We start from the raw sequence: 6,960 nt of genomic DNA, 5'->3' as shown, positions 1-6,960 counted from the left end.
TATATATATATATATATATATATATATATATATATATATATATATTATGCTCTCAGACAAATAGCGTTAAGCTTGTTATAAATGTTATAACACATTGCTTATAGCAAAAATAATTCTGCCATACATTTAGTAGTTTTATCACTTACATATACTATAGCACTAGAGGTGTACATTTGTGCTAAACAGCATCACGACATGCAATGTATCTGAAGACTTTGACGAAAGTAATCGATTGCATACTTGCATCAAGCTAAATCATTTTATATATAAACATTGCAGCTTGTACACCAATTTAGTTGCTATGCATAGCCTGATGCTATGTTTTATATGAAAACATTGCAAAACTGTTTATCATATCATACATGTATCATTGCTCCTGCCGCCATAGCATTGGAGCTGTATCTTATATTCATTCAAATCAGCTGATATAGCTTTAAAATAACCAGAAATATTCATATTCGGGTATTTGATTGGTAAATTATCATAGACCAAAAAACAAAGCTGTTACCTGTATCCAAACAAATTATAACAAGTGATGGAAAGTCTTATCTGCAGATTGATCAGGATGCTTTGAACTGAAATAAACATATCAGGTTAAATAGATAATATTACAAACATAAGGTTAATCTAATAAAATTGTTAAAGGTTTAAGGAACACTTGTTAAAATGTTAATTACTTAAAGCGTAACGGCATTGTTCACATCAGACTTATTAAACAAAAAATATGAGAAATAAAATTGCACGATGGGTGGTTACAAAGCAATATTTACAGCTAGAAGCCCCTGTCGTCATTGCTGTTTACAGAAGGACTATGCTTGGGTTCCTGTCTTAGCTGAATTAATAGGACACCTGTAATCTGTCTAAACATTTTATGGAACCCCAAGTCATTAAGATGAACCCCGTCGCATAAGATAGGTTTCTGACTTTCCGCGAATCCCCTCAGCTTCCAAAATGTTACTGTGTGACAAGCACAAAATTGCTTAAGAAGTCTAGTGGCTTTTTTGACTCTTTGATTATAAATAAGTCACTTCTCTAGGGAGAAAACTAAGCACGGTAACAGACTTTAAATGGAAACACCTTTTAAGTTGAGTCACATTGGCAGTCAATTTAGAAACAATACATTCCAAACTAAAATCTAGTTCACTCGAGTCCAAATCATTGCCTCCAATAAAAACAATTAGGTGCTGAGGTCTACACCGTCGTACTGCAGATGTAATAAGGGATAGATGGTGACCATTGTTCACAAGTCCTCCACTTATACCGAAATAGTTCACCTCTTTGAGTTCATATATATTAAACACAAAATTAGCGGAACGACGTGAACCTAAGAATGTTTTGAGTATTTTCACATGCGAATCGCCCACTATCAATGTTGACATTATGAAATAAACAATAGAAAAAGTTGACACAGATATTTTCACACATTACACGCAAATATACACAAGTTCAAACTGCTGTATAATAAATTACATCCACGTCTCTGGTACATCGCACACAATAACTTTGGCATCGACGGGCAACAATGTTATGACTGGAGTGTCACTGGCCCCATTTTGAACCTAGCGAAAATCAGCAGTACCATGAAGCCTTGATAAATCGCTAAAAAACGGGATATAGATAACGTTACCTATGAGAACACACACCAGGTCCCGTTAGTGAATTGTTGAAGTCGCAGAATATCGTAAAATTGGACGGACGGGGTCGTAATTCATGTACACATCTTCTTTCACAAACCGTAGACAATCATGGATGTTTACAAAATGAACAATGACTACGCATGCGCAGACTAGCTTATATGCATAACTTGCCAGTGCGCATGCCTAAACTAAAAATACACAGTAGTGGAAAACAATACCACGTGGTAAACAAAACATACAAATAAAGTGGTCAACATGCATAAACTATTTATGGACATAAATGATTTTTTTAAACACATCTGGTTGAGTTACATTGAAACTGCTCAATGTTGTTCTTGTAAAGTTTTGCATGGTATTCCAACCAATCACATAATGTTTTAAAAAGGATGTAACACTCTCCGATACACATTTCATAAATACACAAAAGTCGTATATTTGTCTAACACAGCGTGCAATTTGATCAAGTGATTACTAATCAATGAATTATTCTAATAAAGAAAATCATTCAATAAACAATAATGCAATAACCACATTCATCAGTAGAAGAGAGTGATGTTATTTATTAATTGACAGGTAAAAAATTAAATTATGAATTGTTGAATTAAATCTCAACAAAATACCAAAGAAAAACCCAAAACATATTTATATTTATTCATGAAAAAAAAAATAGCAATAAATGCTTTGCATTTACAACTCCACACATCAACTGAATTATATCTTTGAATTTTTCATTCTACGTTAATCAATATCCATAACCTATGTAATATTCAATTATGACGTCGCGTTTGGTTCAAATATCAAAAATTCATTACATGTGTGATACCACTGTATATTGAGCGAAACATAAATGTGATAAATATATATAACATTTCAAGTGGGACTTGCAAATCATTTGAAAGTATTGGCAACGCCTCAAGAATTGCAAAATATTTTTCTTAAAAATTCTTAAACTATTTTAATCACATCTATATGAGAATAACCTGTTAAGCTACTGAATTCATGTCTTGAAAATGTATTCTTCGATTATTTCTTTTCTCTGAAATTCAGTTATAATTTGAAACTGAATACCGTTGTTTTAATGTTTCATTAGTCTTATCTGTACAAACTTAAATGTTTTTAGTAATGTTTTCTTAATACTTTGTTGGAAACATGAATTAGCATTCTGATTTCATGCTGCATGTAATTTGCCTCCAATTGCTTTCCTTCATTGCTTATATATTTTGAATGTACACTTTCCTGTGTTATTATGTTAATTTCAAAGACAGTAAAAACTCTATAAGTGTTATTAACCAGAATAAGACGACTTCGATAAATTCTTTAAAAAAGTAGATGGCAGTGAAAACATTTGATGTATGTGGGCCAGATAAGAATACATTTCTTTAAACTATTTTTCTGTAAATTTACGGATATGTTAAATGTGTGTCAGATGTAGCTAATTATTTATATAAAAATTGAGTATTCACTCTGATTTTTATGAGTCCAATTCGTTAGATACGTTAACCACTTTGTAAATGATCAATACAAGAAGATATATTTCTCCGTCTTTCTTCTGACAAACACATGTACATGTACAGTGTTCATTGAATATATTTCTTTTCTGTAATCATTATATATTGTTATTCTTTTTTTCTACATATGCAACTCTGTGTGGTTGCACTGATATGTTAACATCGACATGTTATTATATGAGTGCAATATACGAACAATAAATACTAAACACAACTCACATCTACCGCACAGAGCTCTCTGTATATAACGAGAATACTCGTCATGGAAGATAACTCCTGGTAGTTTATAGTTGTATTAGATAACACACTGTCAATGTACAGGACAAGTGGTGGTACAGACAGCAGGTATAATGTTTCTTGTAAAGTTATTGTTCCTGAGACACCAAGTCCTCTCTGATATAAATATTGGATACGTACAAATATCATTCCAGTTAGTAGGATATGTGTTAAATATAGACAGTTGTGTGACTTAGCTTTGTCCTTAAGTCATTTCCTGCATATCTTTTATAATTTTATGCTATGCTATGATACGAGGTTTATTGATATGCTATGAGAATGCTATGATATTTGAACAAAACACATCCATACACAAAAAAATTTCAAGCATTTTGAAACGGATTAATGAGAAGCCATAATTAAACACTAACCTGCAATGTGAACATTTATTCTTTGAAATAAAGTTATTCAAAACCGAGTTAAAATCATGGTGTATGCTATGCTATGATATACCATGGCATGATATGACAAATAAGAATCTATGAGATTGTATATTATGATATGAGATTCCAGTGCTATAGTTTGGGATTTCAACGCATGCTATACTTGTTCAATGCTATGTTTTACTATTGCGTATATTGTAAAAGATATGCTTGATCTTACTGTAGAACTATAGTTACAGCGATAAATATCAACATAATTAGCTGTGGGACATTGTTTTCTTTACAACATATATTCAACTGTTGCATACTGGGACAATGTTGCATTAGCTCATATAACAAAGCAAACACAGTGTAGCTTCAGTCAGGTAGTGATCTTACCTGAAAGAAATGTTTATGAGAACGAAGAGTCCGAAGTACAATATAAGTAAATACTTAACAATTTCAATGTAGGTTGTATAACAATATGTAGAAACATTATAATTTCTCAATGATATTAGTCATTGAAAATTCCAATGCTCCATTTTCATTATTCTAGTGATAAAACGACAGCATTATAACTCATTCACAATCGTTATAGTCCACTACTCAAACAATACCGGAAATATACTCTTGAGTGCACGCAACCTAAATGTTCACACGTTTCACAGGAAGTGATTCTTGAATGAATAGTGTCAAATGAATGTATCTCCCCCAACAAAAACAAAAAACAAAAAAAAATTGGTTACGCCTCGGTGTTGCAAAATATATTTCTTTAAAATTCCTAAATTATTTCAACTAATTTGATATGAGAATAGAGTGTAGAGCTACTGCATGAATTCATGTATTGAAACTATATTCTACGCTTAAGCTTAAGAGTAAGGTCACTTGATGTTTTAGAAATTCAGTTATAATTTGAAATGGCATACTATCGTTAATATTTTTACATTAGCCTTATCTGTTCATACTTAAATGATTTTTACTCATGTTTTCTTAATACTTTGTCGGAAACATGTATTAGCATTCTGATGTCATTTTGTATGTGATTTGCCTCCAATTGCTTTCCGTCATTGCTTTTATATTTTCAATGTACCCTTCCCCGTGTTATTTTGTTAGTTTCAAAGACAGTAAAAACTCTATAAGTGCTATTAACCAGAAAAAGACGACTTATATAAAGTCTAAAAAAAGGAGATGTCAGTGAAACCCTCCAGTGTGTAGGCCAGATAAGAATACATTTGTATGAACTTTGCTTCTGTAAATTTACGGATATGTAAAATGTGTGTAATATGTAGCTAATTATTTATATAAATACTGAGTATCCACTCTGATTTGTATGAGTCAAATTCGTTAGATACACTAACCACTTTGTAAATTATCAATACAAGACGATATATTGTTCTTCTTTCTTCCGAAAAAAACATATACATGTACAGTGTACATTAAATATATTCCTTTTCTGTAATCATTATATATTGTTAATCTTATTTTCTACATATGTAACTTTGTGTGGTTGCACTGATATCTTTAAATCGACATGTTATTATATGAGTGCAATATACAAACAATAAACAATACACACAACACACATCTACTGCACAGAGTTCTCTGTATATAACGAGAACACTCGTCATGGAAGATAACTCCTGACAGTTTATCGTTGTATTAGATAACACACTGTCAATGTACAGGGCAGGAGGTGGTACCGACAGTAGGTATAGTGTTTTTTGTAATATTTTTGTTCCTGAGACATGGAGTCCTCTTTGATATAAATGTTGGAGACGTACAAATAGATTTCCAGTTAGTAGGATGTGTGGTAAATAAGGACAGTTGTGTGACTAAGCATTTGTCTTACAGTCATTTCATGCATAACTTTTACATTTTTTTGCTATGCTATAATATGCAGTTTTATTGAGATACTATGAAATTTCAATGCAACGCTATGAGATTTGAACAAAACGCATCCATACACAGAAGAGTTACACATATTTTGTAATAGAATAATAAGAAGCCAAAATTTACGACCAATCTGCAATGTGAATGAGATTGTATGCTATGGTATGGGATTCCGATGATAGCTATACGATTTCAATGCTGTGTTTTACGACTGCGTATGTTGTAAAAGATATGCTTGACCCTACTGTAGAACAATATTTACGGCGATAAATATCAACAAAATTCGCTCTGGGACATTGTTATTTAGAACATAAGTTCAACTGTTGCACACTGGGACACTGTTGCATTAGCTCATATAACATGGCAAACACAGAGTAGCTTCAGTCAGGTGTTGAGCTTCCCAAAAAAGAAATGTTAATGAAAACAAAGAGTCCGAGGTATTATATATAAGTAAATAAATAACAATAATGTCAATGTAGAGTGTATAACATATATATAGAAACATTATAATTTCTCAATGAAAATAGACATTGAGAATTACATTGCTCCACTTTTCTTTTTATTTTAGGGAGAAAACGACACTATTACAGTTAAACTCATTCATAAACGTTATATTTCACTACTAAACCAATACCGGAAGTATACTTTACTCTAAAGTGCACGCCACTTAAATGTTCACACGTTACACTAGAAGTGATCCTTGAATGAATAGTGTCAAGTGAATTTAATGCCTGCCCCACTCCCCTCCAAAAAAACACACTAAAAAAAACAAAACAAAAAAAACACCAAACTAACAAACAACAACAACAAACAAACAACACAAAAAAATATTGATTGCCAAGTCATCTGATCAAAATTGTCCTTGACAGACTTTTTCCAGACCGAATTATCATTTGCAAAAATGATTATAAAACTTTTTTGGGGGATGCACTTTTAATAAATCATTACCATCGGAATCTGGTATGATTTGTGACTTGGCAGGACTATCTTTGAGGCCACTCCGTTGGCATGAAAGAAATCTCATAGCATATTATATATTTTCATTGTACAGTTCATAGGTCCTGGACGATTGAGGAAAAATAGAAAATTAAACAGTAATTGATACTTTCAATAAAACTATATTGTTTTTGAATGCTGCAGAAGGAAATAAAACAGAATGCAAATAATATTGTATATAACACAACAATGGACAAGGTGATATTTATCTCTTATTCAAAAACAACACTGCTGATTTTAATTACTTAAAAAATTATGCTCGATAGAAAAGTTTTAAAAGGCATAACTAAT

General features: G+C 31.7%; 2 protein-coding genes and 1 long non-coding RNA gene across 6 annotated transcripts in view; 1 reads left to right on the top strand and 2 right to left on the bottom strand.

Annotated features, from left to right (window-relative positions):
* The window catches only part of LOC128170958 (uncharacterized), a 2,761-nt gene extending 1,006 nt beyond the window's left edge, over nucleotides 1–1,755 (bottom strand). The window contains exons 1-2 of the long non-coding RNA XR_008241961.1: nucleotides 771–1,755; nucleotides 509–575 (exon numbers count right to left, since the gene is read on the bottom strand). This is a non-coding gene — a long non-coding RNA (uncharacterized LOC128170958). The remainder of the gene's footprint in view (nucleotides 1–508; nucleotides 576–770) is intronic.
* Nucleotides 1–6,960, top strand: part of LOC128170918 (neurogenic locus notch homolog protein 2-like) — a 658,320-nt gene that overhangs the window by 261,279 nt on the left and 390,081 nt on the right. The window lies entirely within an intron of this gene.
* LOC128170934 (uncharacterized) overlaps nucleotides 1–6,960 on the bottom strand; it is a 278,519-nt gene that overhangs the window by 88,268 nt on the left and 183,291 nt on the right. The gene's annotated exons all lie outside the window — the stretch shown is intronic.

This window comes from Crassostrea angulata, chromosome 2, assembly GCF_025612915.1.
Source record: "Crassostrea angulata isolate pt1a10 chromosome 2, ASM2561291v2, whole genome shotgun sequence".
In the NCBI taxonomy this organism is placed as follows: domain Eukaryota; kingdom Metazoa; phylum Mollusca; class Bivalvia; order Ostreida; family Ostreidae; genus Magallana; species Magallana angulata.
This window is presented reverse-complemented; position numbering and strand designations above follow the sequence as displayed.